Source organism: Alnus glutinosa, chromosome 11 (genome assembly GCF_958979055.1).
Source record: "Alnus glutinosa chromosome 11, dhAlnGlut1.1, whole genome shotgun sequence".
Classification (NCBI taxonomy): Eukaryota; Viridiplantae; Streptophyta; class Magnoliopsida; order Fagales; family Betulaceae; genus Alnus; species Alnus glutinosa.
The window spans coordinates 18078746-18092215 of NC_084896.1; the positions used below are offsets into that span (position 1 = coordinate 18078746).

At 36.4% G+C, this 13470-nt stretch overlaps 1 pseudogene; it reads right to left on the reverse strand.

The window, feature by feature from the left end:
* Window positions 1-2843: 2843 nt before the first annotated feature.
* LOC133881175 (transcription repressor OFP12-like) lies at window positions 2844-4264 on the reverse strand (annotated as a pseudogene).
* Between the last annotated feature and the right edge of the window lie 9206 nt (window positions 4265-13470).

Sequence of the window (13470 nt, forward strand, 5' to 3'; positions counted from 1 at the left end):
ATCATTTGATTGTATCATGATCGACTAGATTAATGCATTCCAAAATACAATATCCTTCAATTGTTTCAGGATCAATCGGACTAATGCATCAAGATGATTTAAAATTAAATGAGTTTGATCGAACCTTCAATCATATCACGAACGATCGGATTAATGTACTAGGATCGATCAGATGTTTAATAGAACCTTTAGTAATGCACTAGAATAATACCAAATGTTACTGTCATGGTTGTTGTAACTTTGATTGTCACTATAGTTTTTGCTGCAGCCATCACTATAGAGCTAGGTGGCAATGATCAAGTAAGAACTCATATCCTTTACATCATTTGGGAAACAAGTAATTCTTTGTCATTCGACCCACTTCTTTATTTTCGTAGCAATCTTATGTTCTTTGTCAATGATCAAGTCTGGTTCGTAGCAATCTGGTTCGTCTTTCAAAATGTTGGTATTCAACATAATTGAAACTTTACTTTCATATATTTGGTCTTTCACAGTAGTAAACCCATTTCTCTCTTCATTTATGTGGGGTATGTGGAAAGCGGATGGTAGCAGGTAATCTTCATGATTAGAAAAGTTCTCATTTCAAGCCAATTCTTTTACCAACAGTAGTAGATATTGAGTTGAATAGCTAATAATTAAAAGGGGAAACTTCACAAAAGGGTACCCAACTATAGCGTTTTTTCACTTAAGTGTACTAATGTAGCAAAACGTTCAATCGAGTGTATGAATTTATCAAAACCGCTCAATGTAGGGTATTCCGTCACCCTCTGTTCTAAATCGATTACGGAAGTGGAGTCACGTGACTTCCACGTGATTTTTAATGGCGTTTTTCCTGTCATGCCCCTTAAGAAAATGCTCAAATACACATAAAGGACAAAACTCCCAGACGACACCATATTAACAGCATCAACCGCCAAGGATCAGAAGCTTTGTCTTCAACCTTAGACCTGCCGCACTGCTGCGCTTTCTGCCTCCGAATCCTCTCTTTCGTAGGCTCCGTCTCTGCAAGTCCAAAATGTCTCTGGTGGCGAATGAGGAGTTCTAGCACATACTGCGTGTCCTCAATACGAACGTGGACGGAAAGCAGAAGATCATACTGAATCTCCTCCTTTGGAGGTAGGCAGCTAGCGTATGATGCCCAGAATCGCTTGTCTGTACTCTCCTTTAAACCCTAGTGCCTGTCAATCTCTCATGTCTCTGTTCATGGCGTAACGCGCTGTCTCTGAGTGTGTGTGAGAGAGAGAGAGAGAGCTCATAGATCGAAAAACAACAAAACCACGTGAAAATGGCAATTAAATATTTGGTTGGGCAAGCCAGACATTATTAGATTTTCTGTACTGTGGTTGTGGTTGGGTTTTGAACCTTGTAACCCTATTATCTTGTTTGCTCAAAAAAAAAAAAAAAAAAGAAGCTTTGTCTTCGTCATTGTTTTTGAGTTCAGTAAACAAGGGCGGCTTGGGAAATTTCGTAGCCGCATATTCTTCATTGCTATCGTGTGTGCCCAGTTCCCACAGACCACAGTTCCGTGTGAAACGAGGACTGGTGAAGAGCTAGGTTCTTGGGCTCAATAAAACTTGGTTCTTGCCCTGGTGGCGGTGCATGGTTCGAAAAATTTGGAAGTTAAAACAGAGGAAGTTATACTCTGTTTATGGAAGTTAAAACAGAGGAAGTGGCCGAACATGAATCCAACGAGGTGAGTTTGTTTTGTTTTCATAATCTTATTAAGTTGCTATTTTTATGTATTGACGATGGTATATTCTTAATCTCTTTGACAACCAAAAAGTTTGGTGTCACTGAATTTGTGAATCCAAAATATCATGACAGGCCTGCTCAAGAGGTTAGTTCAACACGTACATCATGAGTTCTGCTATTCTGTAGCTAGCATGCAAGGACTTTGTTTTAGTGCATGCAATTACACTTATCACTCTGTCTCTATTCAATGGGTGCATGCACAGCGCCACTGGGACAAGTGTGCAAGACCGCTTTCCACGTCTCCCTTCTCTCGGATCTTCTTCAGCTTTCACCTTGCTGCAAGCCTTCCAGGCCATTCTCCCACAGTCAATGCCTCCAAGTGGCCTCTTCGATAGCATCGCTCGGTATCAAAAGGGGCCACGTTGAGCCACCCCCTTTGAGTTTTTCAATATCTTAATTATCTTGTTTCTAATAAGAGAGGAGAGTTGGAAGGATAGAATAGGATTATCTCCTGTTATGTAGTCAAAATTGTCAAATCAATAGTTATCAAAAGCTTAAACTAATCATTTGAGGATCACGCCGTTTTTGTTCTGTCTTCTTCTTCTCCATTCAAAGTTTCTTCCATTATTCATGTGGGAAAGGCAATTATGTGTAAATGGAGAGGAAAGATTTCCAGAGATTCTTATCTCAGTCCATTCCAGTGGCTCGACCAGTAACTGATGGCGAAAACTAAAAAATCCATGGCTGCGAAATCGAAAAAAAAAAAAAAAAACCAGTTTTTTCGGATAGCTTGCTCATAGTGCCCCTGCCCATTATAAATTTTGGTCTTATTAATAAATTTGATTTCTCAAGGCATGAGATGTGGCTCTGTTATGCTCTGTTTATCGAGCCTAAAACAGAGGAGGATAACCATAGTCATGCCACGAACTTAAGATTGAGCTTTCCTGTAGAACATGGCCTATCAGTGACTGTAAAGTATAAGAACTCCCTAATTGAAGCTATATCTACTAAAATTATGGTCTTCTCCCACATTCAGTGAGTTGATGATTATGTGTGCAAAAACAACCCAACATGCATGCATGTTGCCACCAAAATGTTGCAGGACCACAACAAAAACGAGGACAATGAACAAACTTTGCTTTGTCACCACTTTACGTCTTTATCATCGTCCTTTTCTTTCTTTTGTCTGCTGAGCCACCTTTATTTTTTCCATTGAAAATCAGCCAAGGAGCGCCCAAGAAGAAAAAAGAAAAGATTAACACATTAATTTTTAGTTGGGCTCCCGATGACGATGGGGACGCCGACAAAATGCAGATGACAAGGTCGGAGAAAGCGCGAATGATATACTTGTGGGTGTGTTTGGGATTTAAGGTTAGATAACAAGAGAAGCTCATTCAGATACTCCCATTCACTTGTCACGTCCATTGGATTTCTTGCTTCAACCATTTCTTGCATTGAGCGCCGGAAATCAATGTAAGGATCCTGTGAGTACTTGGGCACTTTGACGCTTCCGGTGATGACTAATGTGTTGTCAGGATCTTCTTGCTTAGTGTCCGGGGATTCGAAAATGGAGTTGGAGCGGCCGGGGGAGGAGAAGAATAAGCGTTGGGAGACGAAGATGGTTGCAAAGTCCAGCGGCGAGTCTGTGTCGTCAGAGTCATCGGAGGAGGAGAAGAAGTCGACGGTGGAGAGAGTGAGGGATCTGGAGGCCCTGGGCATGGAGTCTGATGGGTGATGGACGGTTGTGATCATCTTGGTTTGGGGGTGGAGGAGGGGATTGGATGAGGGGTAGGCATTTGAGTTTGGAGAAGCAGAGGTGAAAGTTCTTCCAAAAGAGGTTTATTTTTTCAAACGTGGTTTGGTTGTTTTTCGATCTATGAGCTCTCTCTCTCTCTCACACACACACAGAGACAGCGCGTTACGCCATGAACAGAGACATGAGAGATTGACAGGCACTAGGGTTTAAAGGAGAGTACAGACAAGCGATTCTGGGCATCATACGCTAGCTGCCTACCTCCAAAGGAGGAGATTCAGTATGATCTTCTGCTTTCCGTCCACGTTCGTATTGAGGACACGCAGTATGTGCTGGAACTCCTCATTCGCCACCAGAGACATTTTGGACTTGCAGAGACGGAGCCTACGAAAGAGAGGATTCGGAGGCAGAAAGCGCAGCAGTGCGGGAGGTCTGAGGTTGAAGACAAAGCTTCTGATCCTTGGCAGTTGATGCTGTTAATACAGTGTCGTCTGGGAGTTTTGTCCTTTATGTGTATTTGAGCATTTTCTTAAGGGGCATAACAGGAAAAACGCCATTAAAAATCACGTGGAAGTCACGTGACTCCACTTCCGTCATCGATTTAGAACGGAGGGTGACGGAATACCCTACATTAAACGGTTTTGATAAATTCATATACTCGATTGAGCATTTTGCTACATTAGTACCCTTAAGTGAAAAAGCGCTATAGTCGAGTACCTTTTGTGAAGTTTCTCCTAATTTAAAAAAAATAAAAAATAGAAGATTCCTACTTAGAAATAGACTCACCCGAACCCATTTTAGTCCTGCTGTTTCTGTCATGTCTCTAAAACAAACTGTGTGTCCATATATATTCGTGTAATCATAGGTTGGTTTTTTATTTATTTTGTTTTGTGTGCATGTTTTGTCATTAATCTGATCGACTCAGATTGTGAAATTAATAAACAAGGAAACAATCAATCACGGACATAAGTAAGCACTTCTAATATGTAAAGAAGAAGTTGGTGTTGATGCTACTATAGCTGGCTGGTTGTTTTGTTTTTGCTGCTGAAATCCTAGTTGAGTATTCCTCTTAAAAAGTGCCATGGCAGAGAACAAATGCTGTATTAATGAAACTCTGAACAAAGGCCCTATTTTGACAAGGAAACTTAATACTACCTCAACTAGGAGACTTGAATCTATTTAAAGGGAGATTGTGTAGGCATTGAGCTGTTTTAAAGCCTTAAAACGGCTTAACATATCGCGTATTAAAGTCTTGGTTTTAGCAACTTTAGACTAAAATTAGAGCTGTTTTTTACTAAAACAGCTATAATTTGAGCCCTTTTAACAAAAACAGCTCAAACCGATTTGAGCCGCTTTAGTAAAAAGGGCTCAAATCGGTTGGAGTCGTTTTAGCAAAAACGGCTCAAACCGGCTTGAGCCGTTTCGGTAAAAACGGTTCAAACCGGTTTGAGCCATTTTGGACCAAAACGACTCTAACTAATTGGATCCGTTTTAAGGACCCTAAAATGACTCTATTTAAAAAAAAAAAAAAAAAAAAAAAAAAAAAAAAAAAAACCATTATTTTTTCTTTATAGCCGTTTTAAGGTCCTTAAAATGACTCTAAATAAAAAATTTTACAAAAAAATAAATAAATATTTTTTTTATGACTCTAAATAAAAAGAAATTAAATATATATAGATATAAGTCTATATGCCCAAACATAACTTTCGGACCAAATTAACGTTGCATGCGTCTCATAATCTAGAAGACCAAATGACCGTTTAACAAACCATTTCAATTTTATTTTATTTTTTTTAAAAAAAAAAAAAAAAAAAAGTGAAATTAAAAATATTTTTACTTTTTACATCACACTAATCACATTTTATTATTATTTAAACAAATAAATATATATTTTTTACTTTTCTTTTCAAAAAAATTTCAAATTTTTTCTACTTTATATCATATCAATCACCTTTTAATACTATTCAAACAAAAATTTAACTATAAAATCATTTATGGAACCAAACCAATATTATTATTCGTCCTTATGAACTATTCTATAATTTTATGATTTTCTTTTTCCTATTAAATACTGTGAAAGACATAACTTCAAATGTAAGAGTACTACAAGTCCTTGCTATCCTTTTCTATTAAATGTTGGACTACTAAGCTCTTACGGACCAGAAAATAGTATTTGCCTTCCTTTCCTCTGGTCAAAGATGCTCTACAGATGATTTGAAATTCGGATCTCTCCCTAGCCTATGGAAGGATATGATATCTCTTTTACGACATTTTTGGGTGTTGAAATTTTTGAAATTTAAATTTAATTATAATTTAGTGTGTAAATTTTAAGACAAATGAAGTTGAAAAAGATGTTTGAATAGTTTGATTTTCTGAGATAAAATTTTTTTAAAAAAAAAAAAAAAAAGAAAGATAAAATCTAATTTGTTTTTTAAAAACTCGAACATTGTAGCAAATAGCATCGAGATTCTTCTTATTACCAAACATACCTTTCACAATAGCCTCTTCATAATTTCTCTAAATTTAATTCTAACAATCTACTCTAAGAATTTTAGCTACTCATTTTTTTAAATCATATATTAAACGACGAACTCTCTAAACTCTCTAAATATTTCTATACTTTAAATAAATACTATTTTTTAATCATTCACAATAACTATTATGAATACCTAAATAAACAACCAACTGTCAATGCATTTCATTGACCAACCACATGACAAGACTAGCATTTTCAACTATTTCATTCAATGCATTGTTAGAGTATATTAGAAATTCAATAATCCAAATTACAATTGTAGATTGTGACCTAAATACAGTTGAAGACTATTACCTAATTGTAATTAAAGTCTATTTTTATTATCTGATTCCCTATAAATAAGAGCTTGGTATATTATAAACATTACTCAAAAAAAATAAGAACAAAATAGCATTATCCTGTTGACGTAGGTTATAGATTGAACACATAATTCTTTGTCTCTATTTTATTATTTCGCTTTATATTTCGCATTATATTATCTTTCATGATATCAGAGATATAGGCTAATACTAGTTTTAGATCCAGTGGATTTCAATTTATTTTTTTGCCGACTTTTGTAATTTATGGTGAAATCCGACCATCCCTTAGTGTTTTGCGGCGAGATTCTACCGTCCCTTGGTATTTGCGGTCAGATTAAACTGTCCCTTGGTGTTTTGTAGCAAGATCCGACTACCCCATGGTATTTTGCAACGAGATTCGACCGTCCCTTGGTGTTTTGCAGCAAGATCCAACTACCCCAGATGGTTTACAGCGAGATTTAACCGTTTGTTGCAATCTTACAACAAGTTTTCAAAAAAATAAAATAAAAATCATACTCAAGATCCACAAATTTCCACCTTGAGTTTTAGGGGATATTAAAGTATATCAAAAGTTCAAGAATCCAAGCTACAGTTGAAAACTATCACAGTTTAAAATTGTACAGTTGAAGACTGTGAACTAGCTACATTTGAAGTCTATTACGTAGTCACAGTTGAAGACTATTACTTAATTATAGTTGAAGTCTATTTGTAGTATCTAATTCTCTTATAAATAGAAGTCTATTATATTTTAAATATCACTCAACAAGATAAAAGCAAAATGTAACCATTTGGGCTTATTTTGTAGACATAAATCATGAACCAAACCACATAATTTTTGTGTCTCTATTTTATTATTTCGCTTTATATTCTGCATTATAATATCTATTGTGTGTTTCATTCAATAGATTTCATTTCATTGATCAACCACACGGCAATACCAGCCAAACGTAATGCAAAAATTTTTTAAAACATGTCAATCAATGCATTGAATGCAATGCATTTCAACCAGATTTCACTGCATTCAAATTTTCGAGCATTGAATGCATTTTAGCCGTTGCACAACATTTCAACCATTCCATACCTAATTAGAGGAGTGATTAGTGCATAACTGTTGTGCAACTTTCTAGATATATAGAGTGAGACTCAATTAAGAGCCCAAATTCTACTAAGCTTTCCACAATCGGTATATTTTAGCAGTTTTAAAACGTACGATTTTAAAAGCATAGTTAAGCATTTTGAAAAAATCTAGCTTGAAAAAATAATGAGTTAAACTACTTTTAAAAATCATGTTTTTTTAAAAAAAAAATGCACTCTCTTGTCTGTTGTGTGAAAATGTGAAAAAATTCACATTATCAAACCGGCATTTTTTTTTGCGATTTTACATGCGAAATCATGGTCAAACACACTCTTAATCAATTCTCATCCCTACATGATCACCTGAATTATGTAACAAAGCATGCATGATATTATGGGCTTAAATGGCATATATCAGACTACTTTTGTGCTTTGAACAGCTCTTGGTTGCTCTTGTGAGTGCCTATAGGTATGAAGGATCAAAGTTTAGGAATGATGCAGCAAAATCTGAGGCCGGGACACTTCCTAATGCCATCAAAAATGGCAAGCACATTGAAGACGATGAGGCAATAAGAATACTAACAACAAGAAGCAAGCCCCATCTCCAAGCAATATATAAGCACTACATGGAGATTTATGGCCAGAATTTAGATGAGGTACTAAATTCTTTTTGTTTTTGGTAACTAAATATCTCATTCAATGCTTGTCAACCATTTCTCTGTTTGAAATACACAACACAAAAGCAAACGTTTTTAATTCTAGAACTAATATCTCCTCCATGCATTTCAACCATTTTCTCATTGTCCGGTGGAGGCAAATAATTTTTTTAAGAAAAGTGATATTGTAACGCACGCATTTCGTTTTTCTACTTTCTATACTTTTATCTAACATTGATGTTGCCATGAACAGGTCGATGAGCATAGTTGTACAACACCCAAGAAACGAGCTATAGTAGTGCCAAGTTTGGCATCCATTGAGGAGATGAGAGAACCTGCCTCTGGAATTGACAAAGAAGACAAAACTTCAGAGAATAGATTGAAATGGACTCTCACAGAAAGCAAGATCCCGCATCTGAGAGTCTCACCTATGCTTGAGAGAACTCCTTTTGCAGATGTCAATTGATTTTTACTAGAAATGTACGTTAGTAATCAAAGTAATAGAAGCTATGCTTATTTGTATGTTAATCAAGCCTTTTCGTTTCAATCCAGAACCTGCTCATCAACTGATGAGTATGAGTCTGCATATCATGTCTAGAGCTATATATGGTTTGGATGATACAATTAGTTTCGTAATGGCATTAAATAATTCTTGAAAGAGCCCATATATCCTGTGATTTGAAGTCTTTTCTTTTTAGGATGAGCAACGTTTGTGCCACAATTTTGACAAATGGCGTCCTGTAAGTTTAACTAAGGGTAGGATTATGTGGTAATTTATATTTTATGTAAATATATATTTTTATCGTGAGAGGTGGGAATAGACAAACTAAGATCAAAAAAGTTTTTACTAAATTAGTTTTTGAAAACCGTCCGTAAAATAATAAATTACGACTGTTTCAACTAAACCGTCTGTAAATTTACAGACGGTCTTCTTTAAATAGTCTGAATTTTTTTTTTCCTGTTTTATTTCCAGACTGTTTAAGGAAAACCGTCTGGGAAAAATTGAAACCGCCTGAATTTTTTTTTTCCTCTGTTTTCTTATTTTATTTTTTTCCTGTTTTCTTATTTTTAAAAGAAAGAACTAGATCTATCTCCCTTCAAAAAAAAGATCTCTCTCGACCATATCTCTCTCCCTCTCTCTCGTTCTTCTTCTTCTCTCTCTGTCTGGCAACTAAGACGAGCTACGGGAACAGGACGACGGGATCTGGACACGAAGTCGGTGACGTCACTGAGGTCAGATCTAAAGCGGAAGGTTGGATCTCTGGTCGGATACAGAGAGAAATTCGGACGAAATATGTGGATTTCTGGCTGGTTCTCTCTTCCTCTTTCTTTCTCTCACCCCCTCCGGCCTCCTCGTCACCACTCTCTTCCAACCACCAGACAGATCTTTTTTTTTTTTGGTAAGTGAAATTCTTAGGTTTGAGATACATTTTGTGTTTGTTTTGGGTTTGGATTGTGATGAATCACGGCTAAAAGACGGGGATTTGAAAAATTTTGGGTTTGATTTGTGAAGGATTTTTTGACACCCGGGATATGTACCCAGTGACCGGATCTTCCGTTGATTTCCGGTGGAACCTGAGACCGAACCGATGTAACGTAACGAAGCTGCAACACCTTGGGGATGTATACAAAGATGATTTAGAATGAAAGCCACTTTGGGGATGTATACAATGACCTGTCAAACCCAAGAAGAACTGAAGAAGCCCGATTCTCCAATGGATTTCCAGTAGAACCAGAGCTGATTTTCGGTGGATATTTATGGTAGAAAGTAGAATCTATGACCCCTGGACAAAAAATAATAATAATAATAATAATTATTAAAAAAATAATTATTATTTTAAAAAAAAAAATAACAAATTCTGGATAGTTTAGCCCAAACCATCCAGAATTTGTTATGGACGGCTTGAGCCAAACTGTCTGGAATTCTAGACGGTTTGGCCCAAACCGTTTAGAATCCGAATTCTCGACCTATTCCAGAATAAACCGTTTGGACTTTGTTCCAGACGGTTTGAAAGCGTCCAAAATTCTTGAAATTTTTGTAGTGAAACCCCAACACCCAATACCCATACAGCCATATAAAACTGTCCTCTAACAGGAAGTTGGGGGGCGACAGAGATGTGAGTTTCTCATATGAAAGACCATTTGTATTCGATATATTCTGAAACTTCAGAGGCATCCTCCATTTTCCTAAATTTTGTGCCTAGTTTTGATACACTTCAATAGCAACAAGATATGTAACCCTGCTTTAACGTTTCATACATTTAGAGCAACGTGGTACTCAATTAAGGATAGCAGTTTGCCACTGACCTGGAAAGAGAGGGAGGGGGGGATGGAAGACATCTTTATGAAGTTTGAAACTTTAATCATCAATTTCTTTAACAAGTCTTGCCTATCCAGCCACACAGCCTACAAGTTTACAACCAAAACAATAAACTAAAAACATAACCAACGACAACACCAGGCACAGAACTGAAACGAACAGCGACAATAGCACCAACAACCAAGCTGGAAATCATAAAGAAAACACATAGAAATTACATAAGAATCATAAAGCATATCCAAGGTATTCTTAAGCTTAGCATATCCAACAGATTTGGCTAAAAAAGAAAGCAAATATTTGCTTTCCTGCATCTCCAAATCATTCTTAAAATGAATCTCCATAAAAATGCAATTCTAATACAATCACAGATACCAAACAGCATAATGCAATGTCTACAAAATACGACTAGGCCTTTAAGTGGCTACAAAATATGATAGGCCTTCAAGTGGCTTCAAACTATGATCCTATCTAGGGCACGTTAGAAAAGTGATATTTTGGCCCGTAAAAATATTCTTTTTGACTTTCAAGTATATTTTTTTTACGTCGGCGAATATATTCTTGCCCATCTTCATCCAAAATACTTGTGTCCATAAACATGAATTATTTTTCCTCTTTCTCTTCTTTCAACCGAATCGCTCTTTCTTGAAGGTGCAATTCCTCTTTCTTAAGAAGAAACATCTCTTTGTTCTGCTCACATACTTCTTCAAATATTTTAAATTTCTACTTCTTGTCTTCATTCTCCATAAACATGAATTATTTTTCCTCTTTCTTAAGAATTGTTCCACCCGGCATACCCAACTAGCTGGGTCTTCTGAGCCATCGTATCATGGAAAATCTAATTTGGCAACCTTTGGGAAGGTGGTGCTAGATTCAATCCGGTTGAGTCCTTTGCCCAGTCTGTTCTTAGATGAACTTGCATGGTGGGATGGGTCGTCTGCACGAGATTGTTGGAACTGGATTGACAAAACAACAGCTCATTGATGTGTTTGGTTAGTCAATCCTCCATAAAACCCAACGCACTCAACTCCTTCTCATGCGGTCTATACTTGGGTTCGACATGTCGAGACTTGGCTCTGATACCAAGTTGTTACGAGCTTGTGTTTGAAAGTAGGTAACGGGTTTAGTGAGAGGTAAAGCCACAGGATCAGTTTTAGCACGTAATATACTTTAGCACATAACATTGCATAACATAGTATAACATCTCAATAAGTGAATTTATCCTCCCACTTATCCCCAGGAGTTTGCTAAGTGCTACCCCACTTAACTGCAATGTTGCTAATAATTTATCCCTCTCATAAATTCGAACTGTCAAGTGATACCCCACTTAACCGCAAGATGCTAATAATTTATCCCTCTCATAGCTTCGAGGTGTTAGGCGCATAATTCTCATCTAACCGCTGGGCCTTGGCATGCATTCATACATAATTTTCATAGAATATTATCATTTTCGCAAATCACATTTTCCTTCCAAAACTCAATCCTATTCTTTTGAAAACACATTTTCATTTAATACATATGTAAAACATCTCAAAATATATTTATTCGTGTAATTAAAATAACAGGGTTCAAGAAAATATACATAACATGCTTTTGTAAAATAATGCTGGATCAGTAAGTTTGAACTTACTATTTAGGCTTATTCTCTTAGGATGACTTTTTGCGCCTTCATAAATTTTCTGCATTAACATTGTACCTCCATATTAGCCTATATTCTTTATTTCTCATTCCTAAGCCTTATTCTAAATCCTAAAAAATTTGGAAGCATAATGCCATGTTTACAATGTCATAAATCCAATTTGTGCATCATAACGACATATCTAAAATGTCTTAAAATTAATCGGGCATCACAACGACGCTATTGTAAAATACCTAAAAATATTTAGAAAGCATAACGCCCCATTTGTAATTTTAAAAGAATGATTAAATATAATATCCTTTCCAGATTTATTCAATCACACTTTCCCCAACAATTTAGGCATTATATCAACATAATTTTAAATTATAATAACTAGAATGGATATAAATTACGGATAAAAGAATTTATACCTAGCAATTCCACTGCTCCAAAATTTTCTCACTATTTTAAATATTTCTCTATTTTCTTTTTCCTTTTTTTTTTTCACTGTTGTCTGCTCGTAAGAGAGAGTGTGAGGAGTGAGTGTGAATTTTTATTTTTTTTTCATGCCGGACCGGGTATTTATAGGTAGAGTTTTGGGGATCCAGCTGATATTTTTTATAAAGATTTAAACATAATCCTCAGCACCAGACATAACTCTCATTTCCTCTCTTTGAAAAGTCCTCCAAACTTTGTTTAGATTTTGTTGGTACAATTTTCGGTATGGTGTGAATCTGCACGTTCCTTTGATATTCTTCACGCTTCTAAATAACTCTGCAAAACAACAAAACCTAGGGACCCTTCCGAGGGTCTCGCTCTGATGCCTAAATTAGCTTCTGTGAGAAAATAATGTTCTATGCATAAAATTGAATCTTTGTTTATACCTGGGGTATGGGCCTATTTATAAGCAAAGAAGTGGAGTCAAACCTGGATTAGGACTCCTGCTCCTTGTTGATCTAGAACTGCTGTCAGAATTCTAATTGGACTTTAATCCTTCTTAGACTTCTAATTTGATATCTTCTTAGACTTCTGATCTGATATCTTCTTAGACTTCTGATATGATCATTATTCTTATCTGTTTGGACCTTATTTGACTTTTGAATCTCCTCTTTGGATCGGGTTGAGTGGGATTTATCCCCAACAGTTACCCCCCAATTCCCTTATCTAAAGCTTGCTTGAATAATGGGAATTCCATGTCTAAGGAAACCCGATCTTTGTCTCCTTCTGAAAACCTGCTAACCTGCAAAACCTGGGGGTTAAATCTTACCCCCCATTACCTTCTTGTTTTTCCTTAGGGTTTTCTCCCTGTCTCTTGAAAAACCTGCAAAACCCGAGGGTTAAATCCGACCCCCCTGGCTCTCTTTATTTCTCTCTCTCGGCAAGGATTGATCCGAGAATGCTTTCTTCTTGCTCTCGGCTAGGACTGATCCGAGAGTTTTCTTCTCGTACTCGGCTAGGACTGATCCGAGAGTTTTCTTCCTGTATTCAGCTAGGACTGATCCAAGACTCTAGGCTAGGACTGATC